This window comes from Polistes dominula, unplaced genomic scaffold (assembly GCF_049000335.1).
Source record: "Polistes dominula isolate Pdom_NZ unplaced genomic scaffold, Pdom_raw_medaka contig_31, whole genome shotgun sequence".
NCBI classification, from domain to species: Eukaryota; Metazoa; Arthropoda; class Insecta; order Hymenoptera; family Vespidae; genus Polistes; species Polistes dominula.
In genome coordinates this window covers 6117951-6137500 of record NW_028300925.1, presented here as the reverse complement: position 1 = coordinate 6137500, position 19550 = coordinate 6117951, and the positions used below count along the sequence as shown (strand labels likewise).

At 33.8% G+C, this 19550-nt stretch overlaps 1 protein-coding gene and 1 long non-coding RNA gene across 7 annotated transcripts in view; both read left to right on the top strand.

Annotated features, from left to right (window-relative positions):
• The window catches only part of LOC107073811 (uncharacterized), a 251575-nt gene that overhangs the window by 27401 nt on the left and 204624 nt on the right, over nt 1–19550 (top strand). The gene's annotated exons all lie outside the window — the stretch shown is intronic.
• Nucleotides 4581–18166, top strand: LOC149032995 (uncharacterized). Of its 3 annotated transcripts, none has more exons than XR_016176165.1 (2): nt 4581–5228; nt 17582–18166. It is a non-coding gene; the product is annotated as an uncharacterized LOC149032995 (long non-coding RNA). The 3 variants fall into 3 exon arrangements; XR_016176167.1 differs by lacking the exon at nt 4581–5228 and adding an exon at nt 5242–5465; XR_016176166.1 differs by lacking the exon at nt 4581–5228 and adding an exon at nt 7021–7244.

The following is a 19550-nucleotide window of genomic DNA, read 5'->3' as shown; positions in this document are numbered from 1 at the left end:
ACATACATACATACATACAGAGATCGAATCTTGACTGTTTGCTTAGCGAAAGAATCGATAACATCGACGAGGCGACATCAAATATTCATGGTATGCTACATTTTATTTTTTATATATATATATATATATTTTTTTTTATTTTGCGACAAGTTACGCTTGACAAGCAATTAACGCTATCGATCTTTCTCATCGTGTGCCGTGTTTCATCAAAGTTATGAAAAGATTTTTTTCACTCTATAAAGAAGAACACACACACACACATATATATACTTTTCCGTATCGAGGAAAAATTTCATCATAGTGCGATGAAATATTTCACGCGTTTATATACATTTTTAGTTGAACCAATGCGTTTTAATTATCAAACAGTTTTAATATACTTTCTTTTTTGGTACATCGAATGAGAAAATAGACAGTGAGTGAGTGAGAAGAGGTCACTGACGTGATGCTATACTCGTGTTCGTTGATTTTGTCAGAGAAATCGAGAATAGTACATCAGAAAATAGTAACAGTCTGGATAGAGAAATATATCGCAATGGTGGATTGACCGCTACTCTAACTAGCTAGTTGGTTAGTTATAAGCTTGCAAAGTATCACGAGATTAGATAAGGAAGAGGAAACCTTTGAGAGAAGATACATTCGTCAGTTATCATATAAATAATTTTTAATTGATTTTCCGCGTATTAGAAAGAGTATGATTAAAAGTATATAAAGCATATATAGTATATTTATAGTTTAAAGCAAGGTAACGATAAGCTTATCATTTATTTCAAACTTTTACAGTTCGTACCTTGTAACATTAATTTGATCTGACATTATTTACGTTCATTCGAAAGCTTACACATATCATATAATAATTAGAAGAAAAAACATTTATCACATTTGTTTATTCTGTCAAAAATTATCGCATTTCAAAATGAGGAAAGTGAATGCAAACATGGGCTGGTAAAAAAAATATTTCTAATGTTTATGATTCTTCGTATAATTCATGACACGAATCAGTGATTTAGACGTTTTCAAAACAATATATATATTTAGGTTTTAATAGATTTCAGATAAAATATGTATGGGTAGGGGAAAAAAAACCAAATAACTTGTATAAGTTATTTGCGTTAAATTATGAAGCTATGGATTATTGATTTGAGGACACCCGGTATATTGGGTTTGTCGATAGAAAAAAAAATGTTTATTCATTTATTTATGACTTTAGCTTATTCAATAAAGACCTCGACGTAGCTTACATTAGTTCGAATCTAACTTTGCTTATCTATATCCCTGAAGCTTTCTTTCCACAAACGCTATAGTTATATTTTTCTTTTGCATCCTTCTTTCTTCGCAGAGTCGTTTTGCATAGGTCACGAAGGGTAGGATTGACCTCGACATTCTAACGATTTCTATCGTGCAACCAACACACGTAAGTTTCTTTCGAACTCTCTCTCTTGCATTAGTTCTTTCTTTCTCTATCACAAATCAATTGAATAAATCTTATTCGTATGATCGTTTTTCAAATTCGTCATCTATTATTTATCATAGTTTTGCAAAGAACCACGACCTATTCTTGATAGGGTGTACGACAGATGGTTTGGATAAAATCCAGAAAATCGATCTTACGAAATAACTTTGAAATATATATACACACATATATATATATACACACACATATATATATATATATATATATATATATATATATATATATATATATATAGTATTAGGGAAGATTTATTGGTTACTTTCGATAGTTAAGTTTTTCTTTCTTTCTTTTTTTTTTTGTAACTGGGAATTTGTGATTTATTATAGACAAGAAAGTTTAGTAGAGAGATAAAAGCGACGAGTTGCATTCTTTTCTGTACGAGTCGTCGAAGTACTTTATCATACTTCATAGTTTCGTTATCTCGCTTGGCGCAAATATCGTTTGTGAGAGAAAGAAAGAGAAAAATAGAGAGAAAGAGTAAAATAGAGGAAGAGAAAAAGAGACATACGGTCGAGTTCGAGGAAGTTAAGAGATATTGCGCCATAAAGGCGGCACACGATGCGTACTCTCCAAGTAGTTCGACAAATATACGAGAGTAGTAACTATACACGTTTCGCGGACACACGTGACACACGTTTCTCCTCCAAGGTTCCTTTTTTCTACGCGTTAATAATTGCAATAAATGGTCATTTATTATACTAGCAAGATGATGACGCATTACAAAGATAGAATTGTTTTATTTTTATAATAGGAATCAGTGCTATTTAAAGTAGCTTATATTTACGTACAAGAATTTTTCTATCGAATTGTTAATCAAAATTTCAATTAATTTAATCGCAAGTTATGCAATACGTTAATTAATATTTCGAATAAAATTAAAGTTTATTTGTGAAATGATCTGAACTCGTGTAGATTTAGTTTTGAATATTTTTTTCATTTACACAAAAATGTTAAATAATACAAAAAAAAAAATTATTTGTCAAAAAATATAAGATGATTGCATGGAATTTTTAGATGGACATTTAATGTAGATATACATTTATAGAACGTATGAAAAATTTTCATAACCATTGTCTTATATTCCAATCCAATTAGAGTTGAAGAATACAATGCGTAGTATAGTATATCGTATACTGTGCACATATATACATGTATAAATTTTTGTTATATTCAATAGAAACATGCTACCGTTCGATCGTTGCTAATTGAAGTTAGATTTAGTAGAGCTTAATTAGCGATCAAACAACAGTAGCCTTCAACCTTGTGTGTTGTTGAATAGCTCGGATACAAAGCTTTCTCTATTAAAACGTGCTCGTAATAAACCCGTTTACACATACGTATATACACACGTGTATGTATGTATATATATATATAGATATTTAATTAACGAAGATAGATAAGAAGAGAGAAAAAGATAGAAAAAAAACATAGAATACTCTTTCTTGTACTATAATAATAGTCATAACATTTTGTTCATATTATACTATTAAACTGTACAGGTATATCTATATCTAGAAACACAACATGTGTACTTTCTATCTAGCAAATTTGTTTTATCATATATGTGTATACAGATAGATAATATAGGAGAAGTATAAAACAGATAGTACAGGAAATATAGAAAAAAAATCGAAGGATATACAAAATATTACAACGAATTGAGAAACGAAGAAAAATTGAATATCAATGATCTTTAAAGTTAACATTTTAAACGAAAAGGAACGATTTCTCGAACAAAAAGGAAGTTGCATTTATGCGTTACGAGTGTACGAGGTATGCACGATGCAACGATAGAAAGTTTAGAGTGAGAGTGTGTTATATATAAGTGTGTATATGTGTGTGTGAGCATCCATTAACAAAATGCTAGGAAAATGTTATTGCTACTCGCATGAAATAACCATCTAGTAAAGTGCTCGTGCTCGACGTCACCTAGCAGCTCTTTTACCACCACCGAACACCACCTATTCCACGCGTGAAAATTCTCCACCCCCCTCTCCCAAACCCCGTCCGATTCTCGTCGTTTCGATGGCCACCAGGCAACATAAAAGGGAGGAGGGATGGATGGTTGACGAACGGGGTTAGCTAGGGTTGTATAGACACGCGCGTGCCCTTCCCGTACATATTTACTATGGTACCATACGTATACCTTCGTCCACTTTATTCGAGGCTCGTTCATACTCCACCCACTCTCCTCGACCCTCATCGTCCACCCACCCCTTCTCATCCTTCCCTTTTCCTCTCTTGAGTCCACACGATACAACACCATGCTCGATTCGATTCTATACTTCGACAAGATACATCGATTTTGTCGCAACGTTATCGTATTTATTTCTACGATGATAACAAATGATCGATTAATCATTATTATTTTATGCTTGCATATATATATGTTTTTTATTGTAGATAGTCAATTGATTTATATTTGCATTTTATTTTTTATTGTCTGGTTAGTTTCTTTCTTACGTTTAAATTATAATTAAATATATTTATTATTGTAAGGCTAGTTGTGTTATGTAATTGTATGTTGTATAAATGAGAGTTATTAACTGTCCCTCTTTATAATACTATCATAAGAGAGAGAGAGAGAGAGAGAGAGAGAGAGAGAGAGAAAGAGAAAGAGAGACAATTCAATAGAGTTTAGTTGCATTTCGTTGAAATATTATTACACAACTTTAGTTCTTTCACATAGTCATAAATCCCCGTTGTCATTTCTTTCTAAATACATTTATCCTAATCTTGAAAATATAATAATTCTTCTTTCTTCGGATTATTTTGTAAAATGTCGTCGTCGTCATATTTATCAAAAAAATCTTTAGATTGTTTTGTTTCAAAAATCTTTCCGACAGAAAAGGCAAAAAAAAAAGATACTTCAGATTGAAGGCATGTAACACGGTAAGAGGAAAAATTTAATTGAAGTTTTTCACCCTTTTCCAAGGATATAACTTTAACGATAACGGTAACAGTGGTGGCATTTTCTTTTCGTTGGGTAAACTACGTTTGAAGAAAAGAAAATGTTATCGAAAGAAAGAAAGAAAAAAGGAGAGGTATAACACAACCGTTCACGTGTTATATATATATATATATATATATATATATATATTCTTTCTCTTTCTCTTGAATGTTATAAAGAAATAGGGAGGTGAGTAGCATTCGCGATACAACGACGTTTAAATCGGGTATTCTCGGATAGCCCTCGGGTAAAGCTCGTCGTTCGGTCGCTTGCGCGCGACTCCGGTCGGGGTGCAACGGGGTGCAGCGTCGATGCAGGGTGGGTGGTGGCTTCTTCCAAGGTAGTAAGTAAGGAAACGGAAGAGAAAGAGAGAGAGGGAGAATAAGTAAAAGAAAGAAAGAAAGATAAGGGTTAGTATAGAGTGGAAGAAAACGAAGAAGGGGTCGAGAAGGAAAAGACTCGAGCGTGTGTTGCGTGGGTGTGTAGTGTGTAGATGTTTCGAAAGAGTAGTGGTAAGAAAGAAGAAGAAGAAGAAGGTGGTGGTGGTAGAAAAGGAGGAAGAAGAAGAAGAAGAAGAAGAAGAAGGGTCGCGGAGGTTGTGCAGAGGGAGAAAAGATGAGGAGAATGAAGAGGTAGAGGAGGAGGAGGAGGGGGTCGAAGAGGTGGAGGAGAAGGAGACGACGATGTGCAACGTAGGAGAAGGCGATCGATGCACCGGCCCGGCCGCACATGACAACGATGCCTGAGTCAGCCTTTCGCGAGCATTGGCCGCCGCCGGCATTACGGCTGCGCTCGTTGCGTCGAGTAAGAATGGGGTAGGAGTTAGAGGGATGGGATGGGATGGGATGGGAATGGGAGGGGTAGAAGAGGGATAAAACGGGGAGAAAGACAGAATCGTTTCCGGCGTACGCAGCCCCTGGAAAGCGTCGGGCTGGTTATCGCGGCCAAAGTGACGTTCCAAATGAATATCAACAAGCGCAGCCTCGCCGTCGACGGGGGGTGGGTATGGTAAGGGGGAAATCCGAAGAGAGGATCGTGAGGGTGGGTAAAAAAGAGTGAGAAAGAGACGAAGAGTAGAATTGGAAAAGGTGAAAGGAAAAGGGGAAACTCTGCTGCTACTGCTGCTGTTGCTGCTTCTGCTGCTGTGGTGGTGGTGATGGTGGTGGTGGCGGTGGTGGGCACGACGACGTAGACGTGCAAGAGAAATTTTATTTCCGCGGGCGTGGCGCACCGATATGCACCGTTCGTTCTCGAGTCCTTGCCTTTTCTTTCTCTTTGTCTTTTTTTTTTTTATTTTATTCAAGAGCATTTATTTTCTTCTTCTTCCTCCTACACCCTCACATACCCCTTCTTCTCTTACTCTTTTTCGTTTGGATTTTTTTCTATTTTTCGATTCCCATTTTTCGATCTTTTCCCTGACGTCTATCCTCCGCGGATTTCTTTTTTCTTCTTCTTCTTCTTATTCTCTTCTTTCTCTTCACGCTTCAAACCGCGAGAGTAAATGGATCGTACGAAATGGGACTCGTGTCTAACCGAGATAGTAGTAAAAAGCGGCGGGACACTTGACTTTTCCAGAGGAATTTTAAAAGAAACGTCTCTTGCGAAAGAACATATATATATAATATAGAAAGAGGGAAAGGAAAGAGGGGTCAGGGGGTAGGAGTAGGCATAGGGGTTGCGTAGACACGTAGCTCGTCCTTTTATAAAATCTTAAAACAAAAGGGTGTCGCGTGTTGCTCGAAACACAATGTGATATATAAAATAAGAACACATAAAAAGAGTAGTACATTTGTACGGAACGCATATAATATAATAGAATATAGGAGAGATGGGGTAGCAGCAGGAAGATGAAGGGAGTAGTAGGAAGAGCGTAGTAGGAAGAGCGAGAAAGACCGGAAACATCCGTCTGCTTTGGGAGGGTAGATTTATTTGAGTGCTGGAAACTTCCTCTGAAAAATATCTTTACTCTATTCATTTCTTTTCCTTTTTTTTCCTTGTTTTTTCTTGTTCTTTTTTTTTTTTTATTTATGGTTACTGGATAACGCGATTGGATTTCAAATATACAGCTCGCGAGTGGTATACTCGAATGCACAGCTCTCGTATTGTCTTTCTCGAACCGGTATAAAATAAAGACGGAATAAGAGAAACAGATAGACAGAAAGAGAAAGATAGAGAAAGAGAGAGAAGGTAGGATTGGTTATCGTTCTGTCTCACTCTCTCTCTTTACTCGGTGATTGTCATGTAAACCAGGATGCATGCGCGCATTTGGCCGTATGATGACGTAATGCATGACGGACGGTCTTCGCGGTAATTGCGTCCGGATAATGCATAAAACAGCTATGGGAGAGAAACGACTGGTTATCTTTATCTGTCTTTCTCTCTTTCTCTCTCTGTCTCTCTTAGTCTCTTTTTCCGTCTCCTCCTCCTCCACTCTTTTCTCTTCGTCGATTGATCCGCTCGCGAGCGGATATGCAGCTCGGTTGGAGGGGTGAAGAGGAAGTGGAGGATGAGGCTGGTGAGGGTGGTGGTGGTGGTGGTGGATGGTTGAGACTCGATGGAGGTGGAATTGGCGGAGAAAAAGGGATAATGGTGGGGATAGTTGGGGCAGGGGGGTTGGCAAGGTGCTGTTGGAACGAAGGTATATATGAAAGAGAAAGATAAAGTGAAATAGAGAGAGAGAGAGAGAGGGAGAGAGAGAGAGAGAGAGTGATCGAAGAAAGGGATGGTTGAGAGAAGAAGGAGAAGAGGCACGAGAAGCCAATTAATTTTACGATGGCAAACAGTGGGACTGTCGCAACGCCGTTTCTGCAGTTCACTGAAGTAATTAAAGTTTAAATTGTTTTGAAGAACAATAACGCCCTTCCACGGGGCTTCCTCTTATTCTCCACCTACTTCTTTTCCTTCCTCTTTCCCTTTATCTCTCTTTATCTCTAAATGTGAGTGAGAGAGTGAGAGAGAGAGAGAGAGAGAGAGAGAGAGAGAGATAGTAACGTTTCGTTCACGTCATCGTTGTCGTTGTCGTTGTCGTTGTCGTCGTCACCGTGTTGAGAACGACGTCGACTTATTGTTGATAAGGAGAAAAGGTTGAAAGGTTTTAATGAAATCCCAAGGAAACAGAGATGTTCGCACGGAAGTCTAAAGTATCAACTGTTCCATTGGTGATATCCTATTAGTATCTTTTACTGATTACTATGGAAAAAGAAAAAGAAAAAAAATAATGTCTGGAATTTAATCTTTTCAACGTTAAACTGATGGGGAATTCCTTTTATTTTTACTTTTTTTGGTTGAAAATACCTTGCGGATGAGCGTTCATAGTCGTACGTACGCGTATGTATGAGTGTAAGTTCTTTTATGAAATTATTTACATTCAGAGCGTAGAAATTCATTTATAATTAATCCTCTAAGAGAAATAATACGTGTAATATTATGAACAGTTTGTAATTGCAATCCGGTGTTTTTGTTGTAAGTAAAAAGATTCACCTCTTTTAAATATCGATTTTTTCTATTACTTATTAATATATTCCAACATTTATTATCGTCATCGTTATTGTTATTGTAACGTTATTTTACGTTCATTTTTTGATTATACAATTTTTCTCTCGTTTTAATTTTCATACGTAAGTACTTTATACACGTGTTTGTGTAACGTACACATACTTGCATTTATTTTAACTTCGTTGCCATAATTATACCATAATACGTCAGTTTCTCTTTCTCTCTCTCTCGTTCTCTTTCTATCTCTTTCTCTTTCTCTCGTACCTTCTGTTCCTGTTCGTATCCTCGGCTTTCTCCGACGTAATTAAAATTCGAACGAATAGCAGCGAACCGAATAAATCGCTCGTCCTCTCGAGCGGATTTACGAGATTCGCGAATGAAGCCGATCATTAATACCCGATTCTCGTAGGGAAAAAAGGAAGAAAAATTTACGAACGCGTATTAGGATCTGACTTGTAGGCGTTAATTAAATTTCATTATATCATATGTTTTTAATCGAGTACTCTGCTGCTGCTGCTGCTGCTGCTGTCAGTGCGATTGCATGCTATCCTTTATTCTTTCCGCATTTATTCGAATAGAATTTAATTTATTTCTTTTTTCTTTTTTTAATATTTTTCTTCTTGTTAGAAGAATAAATGTATAAAATGTGTATTTTCATTTCATAGTTACGTAAAAATGTATAATATATTATAAATAATATTATAGTAATAGCAATCATATTACCTAATACGTTCATTTAATTATCGCTTGTGTTTAAGAAAAAACAATTAAAAAAAAAACAGAAAAGGAAAATACAAACACCTTGATAATCAGACGGCTTTTAATCGGAGTACATAATTGGGAAAATACTTCGTTGTTATTATAATAGCTCATCTGGTGAAAGTCAACGATTTTAGGCGTTAAGATTGAAAAGAACAGTACTACGGTAGTCGTGAGACATGCACAATGGCTAATTGTCGTCATTGACGCGTGGCCAAAGAGGAACGGAAAACCGGTGAACCGAAGCCAGCAGGAGTAGTTTCCTGGTGAAATGAAACAAGGGTGGAAGGAGATAGTACAAAAGAGAGACAGAGAGAGAGAGAGAGTGAGAGAGTTAGTGAGAGGGGGTTGATAGGATGGGGGGGGGGGGGAGTTGGTTGTCATAGGCGTTCTATGGTCGCCACATAGTCACGTCGTATGCTCTCTCACAAACTCATTATGTTAGTAGTAGGAGTACTTAATCTCCACAAGAGAGAGAGAGAGAGTGAGTGAAAGGGAAAGAGAGAGAGAGAGAACGAGAACGGTTTTGGCTTTCTCTCTCTCTCCTTCTTCTACTCCCTATTTCGCTCCCTTTCACTTCTCTCTATCTCCTACAGCCCCGTCCACCACTAATTATAACCATGATCATGCCATGCATTAACTCTCCTTGTACAGTAATTGTTAATGAGAGCACACGAGCGATCGCATTACTACGGACCGTTCTGTAAGCTACCGCTTGTAATTAGAGTTATCCCTCCCCTTTTACCTTTTCCTTTCTCCTCCTTCCTCTCAAACCTCTTCTCTTACTCTTTCTTTCTCTCTCTCTCTCTCTCTCTCTCTTGCTTGCACGTTTGCTCGTTCTTTCTTTCTTTCTCTCTCTTTCTTTCGCAGCAACCACTATATTCAACTCTCTATATCCCTTATTTTCTACCATTTCTTTGTTATCATTAATCTATTTCTTTTTGTATTCTCTTTTATTTACGTCCTACGTATTTTTTGCATTTTTTCTTTCTTTTTGCTATTTCGTATTATTTTAAGAGTATATTTTAAAGAAACAATGGATGAAAGATTTGATAATTAATTAATAATGAATAATAAACGTTTTAAGTTTAGTCTATGTTGGAATATTCGGTACTGGTACTTATGATAAATCATAAAATATATATTTTTAATAGTTTTTTTTTTTTTTTGAGATTCATTCTCGTAATTATCGATACATGTATGCCTAACTATCGATATCACTTATAAATGTACAATTAAATTAACTAATCGTTTTATTTATAATTGCATGCTTATGTATAATTTATTCAATATAAATAATATAGAGAAACATTTCGAAACTAAATAAAAACACAGTTACAGTTAATTAAACTCATCAGTTGTATACCATCGGTCTATGTAAAAGTATTTACGCTCGAAGGATTTACAATTAATTGTACCGGTGAAAGAACAAATATTTTCTTTTTTTTTTATTGATCACATGAGAGAGGATATATGGGAATGATTTAAAAGATTATTTGGCAGGGAGAAACAAAACGATTCCGTACTCCATCCGGCTGCTTCTCCTTGACCTACATTCAATCGCACCGATCCATTGTTCGTATCAGATTGCACCGGTCCGTAACACACGAGGCACACTACTACCGTACTGATAAATTAATATGGCCTTCTTGCGGATACTAATTTAGCCGATTTCACCACGAAGTTTCTTTCTCTCTCTTTCTATCTATCTTTTTATGTCTCATTCTATCTCACTTTATCTTGTAGGGTTGTAATCTCCTAGAATCGTCCAGATTCACTCAGTCAGCCTCCGCTCAAGCATTCTCGGAATCGTTGCGTTCTAGACTCGTCCGTAAACGACCACGAACGATCGTTCAATAAAATCTACTCGGATTTATCTACTTGGACTTATCACGATGATCAAACGTAATTGCAGAGATGCGGTTGCGATTATTACGAGAGGCATGTTTCTTTTCAAAGCATCGTATATTATTATTATTCCTCTCTTCTATCGTCGAGTAATACGTATCACAGAATTTATATAGTTCTTTTAATTATCTAATATATATATATTATCTTTGACTTATGTAAGGGCTTCCAGATGTTCTCTTTTAACATACTTAGTCAATTGCCAAGTACAGACAAAAATAATATCCGTTATGATTGTCTAAGAATCTATTATTTGTCACGTAGTTGTTATAAATTCATTGGCACAAATTTGTTCTATTAGTATTTATATAATTGAATATATTTGTTTTTGTACAGTATATGCGGTATAATTACATTTAAACTATAACTTATAATAATAAGTTATTAATTATAACTTATTATTAATTATTTTACGAATTATTTTGTTCTATTTGACAAATTTGAATCTAATATTAGATAGACCCGCTTATAGTTGGTTGGATTAGAAAATTTAAACGTTGCGGAAGATGGTAAAACTGGTAGTTCGATAATGAACGTTAACGTTGAGCTCTAACTATTCATAACACGTGCGGGATGTCATGCTCGGTAGTGGTGTACGTTGCCCGATTGCAGGCGTCAATTCGTAATGTGCTTTCGTTTACGTTTTGCATAAGCCTAAACGTTCGATCGGTCGATCATAATATATCTTTGATCAATATTCCTGAGAAATTAGATTATGATCAATTTGATTAAACGTTCAATTCTATTAATTTTAATAGTATACGTTCGATGATTCAAAAAAAAAATGAGATAGAGAAATATAAGCGAGAAAAAAGTCGGTGATACGTAAAGATATGTTCTTGGAAGTAAACAAATCGGTTCGTGAAAAACATTTCAAACATTTATAAGTAAACATAACTGAAATAACTGATATTAGTGTATGTATATAAATCTTCGATAACATTGAAAGATAGGCAGTTTCATCTTGGCAGGAGTGAGTGAACGATTAGTCTTTGATTTATTTTACATTTTGTGTGTGTATAATATTTTAATTAATATAATATAAAAGGGGTAGAAAAATAACTGTTTCGATAATTCAATTTTTAGTTGATTATTTTAATGACGATTAATAATGCGTCATAAAAATATAATATTTATAATTTTGATAATTATTTAATATATTTAGAGAAATATTATTGATTGGATAACACAATTTATATTTTCATTACACGATCATTATTCATTTTTTTTTAATATAATGCAATAAGATAAAATCGATACAAAGAAAATATTTTATCGGTGTGAAATCAATTGACTGATGATAAATTATTACTACCACGATTACTATTCCAAATATATATAATCATATACGTATTTAAACCTTTTTTATATGATAAAATGAATACAAATTATTACTCGTATTAGATTGTAATTAAAGGATGATCATCGGATGCTTGTAGATATATAACATAATTAGTGATTAACTTATCAATATTTTATACGTGAAAAAAAAGAAATTTTCTTTAAAAAAAAAAAGGGAAAAATCATTTCCAACTAGTCAATAGGATATCTCTTCGTTATCTTGGAAGAAATTCTTGAAGATGGCACGAACGCATTTTAACGCGAAGAGAATACCGGTCTTTGTCGAGCAATGCTGGTGATGGTGGTGATGATGGTGGTGGTGATGGTGCTGCTGCAGCAACAGCAGCAACGTATCCAGTAATTTCTCTCATTCTCTTTTTCCCTCGATGCAGCAAACATGCGATCGAGAAATAGAAAAAGTAAAAGAAAGAGAAAAAGAGTGGAAGGAAGAAAAGGATATGTAAAGGATCGTAAGTCGTGAAGTGTAAGGTGATTCACTGGCAACTTCAAGGTGAGCAAATTGCTCACCGGGGGCCGGTTTGAATTTCTTCGACGACGAGAGGATACTTTTTTATTTATTTTATTTTTATCTTATTTTGTTTTGTTAAACGCTATGCTACCTGAACGATTTCTCTCTTTCTCTCTCTCTCTCTCTCTCTCTCTCTCTATCTTTCTTTCTTTTTTTCTCTTTCTCTTTCTTTCTATCTTTCTATATCTTTCTATCTTCGTAATGAGATTCTCCATAAATTTTGTAAAGTTTTTTTTCCAATATTTATCATCGAACTTGCAATAAGAATAATTCTTCTATCTTATCGTAGAATAATTTACTTTGTAAATTAATTCTTATTTTAAATCGTAAATTTATAAAATCACTTCGTATCAATTTTTATTGTAATAAACTCAATTTTTATTTATTTAAAAGAAGAAATAATTATTTTTTCGAATACAAAGAGTTAACGTTCAAACTCGTTATATTTAATTAAAAAAAAAAAAAAAAAAAAAAAACAAGTAAAATCCGAATAGGTGATTTCAAAATGACATAACGTTCTAGAGAGTGAGTTCATTTGTATCGTTGATCATTCTAATGTAAATTTCGCCATTTCTGTTACAACAACGCTTTCTCTATCTTTCTTTCTCTTATATTAAAATTCGTAACAAGTTAAACTAGTGGAAAATCAATAGGTAACTATAAGTTGTATGAGAATATCACGAAGCAGTAGCAAATAGAAAACCACTTTTGCTCTCACTTTCTTTTTTATCGCGTAATGTTGTTTTCAACGTATCCAGTTTCCCCTACTAGTTGTTGTTGTTATTGGTTTAGAACTTGAATGTCCAGGTGTCGGACATTACTCGCGTAATCTTTCGCGTCTTCTGATATCTTGGCTTGGCGTTCACCATCATCGTGCTCTCGGATAATTTGTTCACCTTGGATAAGTGTTCAGTATCCAAGCAAGCCACTCTTACATATAACCATTCACATGAAAGGTATCACGGATATGCGTGAGCTCGAACGCCTCTTCTCTTATTATTGCTTAAATGTGTTATCATTAAATAAATTACCTTAGCTCACGAAGCTTGCCAACGATTTTGTCCTTTCTTCTTCTTCTTCTTCTTCTTCTTCTTTGACTTGTCTCTTTCTTTTTTTCTATGTCTCATCAGTCATCTCGATATTTTTTTTTCTCACCAAGCATACGTGTACTTGTTGTTGGATCATTCAGAATCTAATAACTTTTGTCGATCGTAATGATCAAAGTGTTGGTTATTAACGTTGATATTTTATACAAAGAAGGAAAGAGGATCAATTGCACCCAAATTACATAGAAATCTTGAATGATTTTAAAATAGAGTTAATTTATTATAATTTGATAATTTGTAATTTGAACATATTCAAATAATTGTATTTTTATTAAGTATAAAATTTCAAATTTTTTTATAAATTTATCTATTAATAACAAATAATATATATCTATATACTTTTAATAATTCGGACGAAATTATAATTATGGTGTTGATAATCTGAAATTATCAAAATTATCGTACAATTTTGAAATAATTATAAATAAATTTAAAAAATTTATGATATAAAATAATGCTTATAAAAGAATGAATAAAAACGATGACAAAATTATGGGATTTTTATCGTGTTTAAATAACTTGTTGTTCTTTTTTTGCGTTTTGCATTTTTACGGTCGGTAGATTTTTGCATAATTTGGTTCAATTAGAAAAAAATGAGATGAAAAAAGGTGTACGGTATTCAAGCATTATCCTACAAAGCATCAATTACCATCACCGTCGTCTTATATTTTCTCTCTTCTCTCTCTCTCTCTCTCTCTTTATCTCTCTCTTTATCTTTGTCTCTCGTGTTATATTAACCTTCATCCTTCTTCTCACTCCATCGACGTGTAAAAGTCGCCTCGAGACGAAACTAGTCGAGACAAAATGGTTCCTTAGGGGCTAACGCGTTTTCAAGTCTACGATCGTTAAGTATCTCTCTATGTCTCGTACTTTCTCGTTGACTAAAGATGATAGACATCATAAAATGATAATATGTAATATTAAGGAGTTATTTTTTCTATCTTTTTCTATCCTTTTTTCTTTCTTTTTTACGTTTGGTCTTTAGTTCGATGATTTCTTGGTATATTAAACATTTCCCTCGAGCTTTCAATAACGATAGTAGAATTTATTTGGAGATTGTCGTTTTATATTCAATTAGAATCACATTTAATAATTATCTACATTTTATTTTCTTACATTTGAAATTATATTTTTTTTTATACATCTTCAAATGTTTATTCATTGATAACGATAGAAATCATGAACCGTTAATATTTGATTTTATTTTAATTTTTTATTCCCCCTATTTTTTTAATTCTTGGTCTTTAGTTCCTCGATTATTCAATTTATTAATTGGAATAGTCAAATTTACAATACATTATATATACGTCCTTATCATATAATTAAATATCATTTGAAAAATCATAGAATTTCTGAAACTTCTTGAACGAATCATTCATAACCGTTTATAGGAAATAACGTTATAAATATTTCATAAAAGTTAATATTACGTCTACGTACGTCGTAGTAATTGGGTTGTGGGAGGAGTTTCATTGAAGTTACATTAGAGTGGGCGTTTAATATTAGACAAAGATATCTTTCATAGTCGAAGGAAAGCGTACGCGGTAGTCCGTGAAAGATCGAAGTTACTAATCGGTGTCTAAGCAAAGTACAGTATAGAAAAGTCTAGTTAGTAAGTCAGTATTATATTCTATGTACGGGACAGAGGAAACAGAGCTAGTTCCGGTAACCCATAAGAGAGAAAAAAAATAACAAAAAGTCATGAAAGAAAGAGATAAAGGAAGCAAATCTAGAAAGAGAAAGAGAAAGAGGAAGAGAAGAGAAGGAGTTGGGTAGTGGGAAAAGGACGATCGGGAGTTATGCTAACGAGCACGGCGATTTGCGTTCCACTCTGTTTATCGTCGCGACCGTTGTGTGCAGCGGGTTCCCTCTCTAACATAAGCGATTGGCAGAACGAGATTAGACCTCTCGAGCCTATATTCGATAAGACCATTGTTGCCCGCACTCGTTTACTTTTAATGTCGAGCATAAAAAGTTCTCCAACCCCTTTTATGTTACTAACGTGTTTTTCGAGATGCGCTGATTTGAATGCAATAACACACTATTTTACCTTACTTACTTTGTGTATCTATTATTTTGACACTTTTTTTCTTTCCTTTCAAATTAATTCTTTTTTCCTAAATTGGTTTTTATTAAAGATTCCATATTTTTTTATATTTACTTATCTTCTTGTAAGATTAAAAATAGCAAGTTTATTTCTACCCTTCCGTGCGTATTTATGGCTTTTATTTTTTATTCATTTTTTTTTTGCTGAATCTCAACTCCAATAACCTTGGTAAATCTACGATCTTTCCACGTACTCTGTGATAAACTTATTCAATTTTTGTATCCCATTTTTTTCATTTATTTCACGTCGTTTAGATAACATTAATCGTTCAACGTATATGCTTATCATAAACATAAAATGTGTATGCATTAATCGATCTCAAAACTCTAACGACCTATCCCCTGTTCTCTCTTTCTTTTTTTCTTTCTCAATACAAAAATCCAATTACATGCACGTCATGTCCAGTAATTAGAAAATAAAATGATTACTAACTCATGATACTACCAACTTTATAATTAATGATTATTTTCCCGATAAATGAACGACGTCTATGACTAAGTTAATGCGTAAAAGATAAAGATATTATAATATTGCATATATTTACTGTGTAAATAAAAAAAAAAATTGAAGAAAAAAAACTTAGAAAGAAAGAAAGCGACTAATGTAAGTAAGCGAACGCTTTCGCGAAATGAGAAATCTCATGGATTCCAAGAAATTACGCGTAATTAGCGAAAGACAGAAGGAACAACTATCCATCGTTTCTATCTTAAGTTCTAGTCGTAAGGCTCGTTGTAAGCACATCGATCTTCTCGTACTTTCTCCGTTCGTTTTCTAACGGGGCTAACTTGAACAGCAAAGTTTCCGTTTCAACGACGATGCTTTTTGCTATATAAACCACTATACTCAATGCATTTTCCTCTTTTGCGATAGGATCGAAGAGGCTTAGAGCTAGGATCGTATTCTACTACTCTCCTTCTTCTTATCTTACATTAGTCTATCTTGGTATTATATATACTAATGTGTGTGTTATGTTATGTGATGTGATATGATGTGTGTGTGTGTGTGTGTGTGTGTGTGTGAGCGCGAGTGGACTCGTCCAATGACTCCTTTTAGCCGACGTGCGCCGCATGCAGTGCCCTCATAAATCCGTCAAGCAAACATCATTAACTTGGTGTTATTGGTGCTTGCTTGCTAGCGGACTGGCGCAGGCGGTCTTGGCACTCGCAAACGGCCCTCTTCTTCTCGTCGACTATTCTCGACCGCTTCCACGATGAATCAAGACGGTTTAGAAAGGCTTGTTCATAGAGAGAAAGAGAATGAGTCGATTCGAGAAACGAACGCATGCTGCTTTATGTTCCTTTTAATTCGATACGCACGAATGACGATCCCATACCATCGTGAACGATCCTATTTTTCTTACTTGCACATTACGATTGCATTTTTTACTCGTCTTGTTTAATTTTTTTTCCTTATTTTGTTCGTCCGATTTCTAAGGAATCATGCTATCGATATTTTAAAGAAGATTGCCACAGTTAATTAATTTGGACAAAATGAAAAACAGAAAAGAAATTACAACATAAATAATATTATAGAATGTTATTATATTTTTAAATAATAAATACTATTATATTATATATAGTAATATTTATTTTAATTCAATTTTTATATAAACGTACATTAACTGAAAAAACAAAAAAAAATACAAAACTAACATTATAATATATTATTATATATAATATATAATATTATTACCATCCAAACATTTTCATTTGTTGATTAAATATTATAAAAAATAATATTACAAGGACAGAATTGTATATTTTTTGTTTAATTTTTTTAATAGAAAGATAAATTCTAATAAAATATTTACACGTTACGCATAAATGTTGATTTAAAATAATCGATGAATTTGAACACAATTTGATAGAAATAATTAAAAACTAACATTCATATATGTTTTTTCTAATTGCAGGTAATTCACCTACTACACGTTTTTTGGAACGAGGCGCAACATTAGCTCGGCACGAAATCTTCGCACGTTTCAAGTACGTAACTCGAGGTTATGCATTTCATTCTGCCACATAGTACCAGAGTAGAAGAGTACACTAGCGGTGGTATGTTTGCACGAAGCACGCAGAAAATGAACGTCCCTTTAGGTACCATCGTGACTATGTTAAAATGTTCTACGAGGTTATCTCGGTGTTCTTATTACCTTTACCGCAAACGTGTTCTTTCTTATAAGCAGATTTAATAAGGCACTTTTGCCACCGAGAATGTGCTACTTTGCATCGTTTGTATAAGGAAAACTGCAACTATATATATATATATACTTATTTAGGAATCTTGTCTAAACATGCGAAATTTAAATAGCTCATGTAAAATTTACGAGTCTTTGCGTTTGGTAGGTCAAGGTCGTTGTCTATAGTCCTCTTCCTACGAATTTCAACGAATTGTCGGATTAATTAAAAGTTATGATAATTTTTCAATTTATTTTATAAATGAATTTAATTATATTTCTATTTAAAAGATATAATAAAAAAGCATGTATATCTACATATGTATACATTCTAATAATTTATTCGAATGAAATCGTATCTGTTGTAAATAATATTTTTAACGTAGTTAATTCAAGCCAGTACCTTTCTGGTTACTCGTATTTTTTTATGTTTTCCTTCCCCCAAAGTATTAAATTACAGACAATTTTTTTACGATTTTATGTACGGCAGATACATGAGTCTCGTGTGCTTATGTGAATGTAAATACATGTCTAACGAAATATAAAAGGTATTCAAAGAGATCGATGCAATTCCGGAATGCGATATGGATGGTTGCAATTCTCTCTCTCTTTCTTTTTTTTTCTCTGTTTGGAAAAAAAGAAAAAAAATTGTGGATGGAAAAAGAGCGGAGAGTGCATTGCGACAAAATTTTTACGTCGGACAAAGTAATTTTTCCAGCGCATATCCGATTCATAGAAACATACCGGGGGAACGAAGGTATCGAAAACTTGGTTCGGATCGTGCGTTTTACGGCAATATCATCCACTGTCCATTTTATTTTCCTCTCCTTTTTTTTCTTTTTTTTTCCACTGTTGTCGATATCGATGCACCGTGAAATATAATTTCCGGTGACTACGTAGTTCATATAAAAAAGAGAGAGAGAGAGAGAGAAAAAAAAAGGAATAAACGGAAACAAAAAGAATAATAAAAGTGTATGTATAACGTTCAATAAATGAAGGGTATGTATACGTTACCATCGTATGTGCATACGTATTACACATGGAATGCATGTATTACATTTATTTATATATATATATGTATATAGATTACACATAGTATATATAATACTACATATATTGGAAATAAACGTAGGGATGGTTTGAACGAATAACAGGATCGATACAGTTATTTACCAATACTTTCGTTAGGAATCGTAGCAACGATGCCTTACGATGGACAGTAAAACGTGTAATAAACTTAGCAAACTGTATATATTCCGATGAAAAACGTCAAATCGTATATACGAAATGTTACAAAAGGGGTTTTACGGTGGTAATAAGATATACGTTTTCTTCGTGTCACAAGTGTACACTTGCTTATTATATTGAATAATTTATTTTAGATACACGTAGTTATGTTCTGTTCATTTCCGATATCCATCAAATGGATTGATTTATTATTTGGTTATTTATAGATCGGATAGTTAAAGTAAGATTTCTTTTGATCGTATTATTATAAGTATAGACGTATGAACAAAAATAAAAAATAAAAATAAAAATTAAAAGAAAGGTTCAAAAAATCATGTCAAAGATAAACATCGAGACACACCCATCGTCTTTATTATCCACTTGGAAGTTACCAGTTGGACGATCCAATTAGGCTTCGGAATATCGTAAACGTCGTTCTGCTTGAACCTCGATGCCGAACCAAGAGAAAATTCTTACG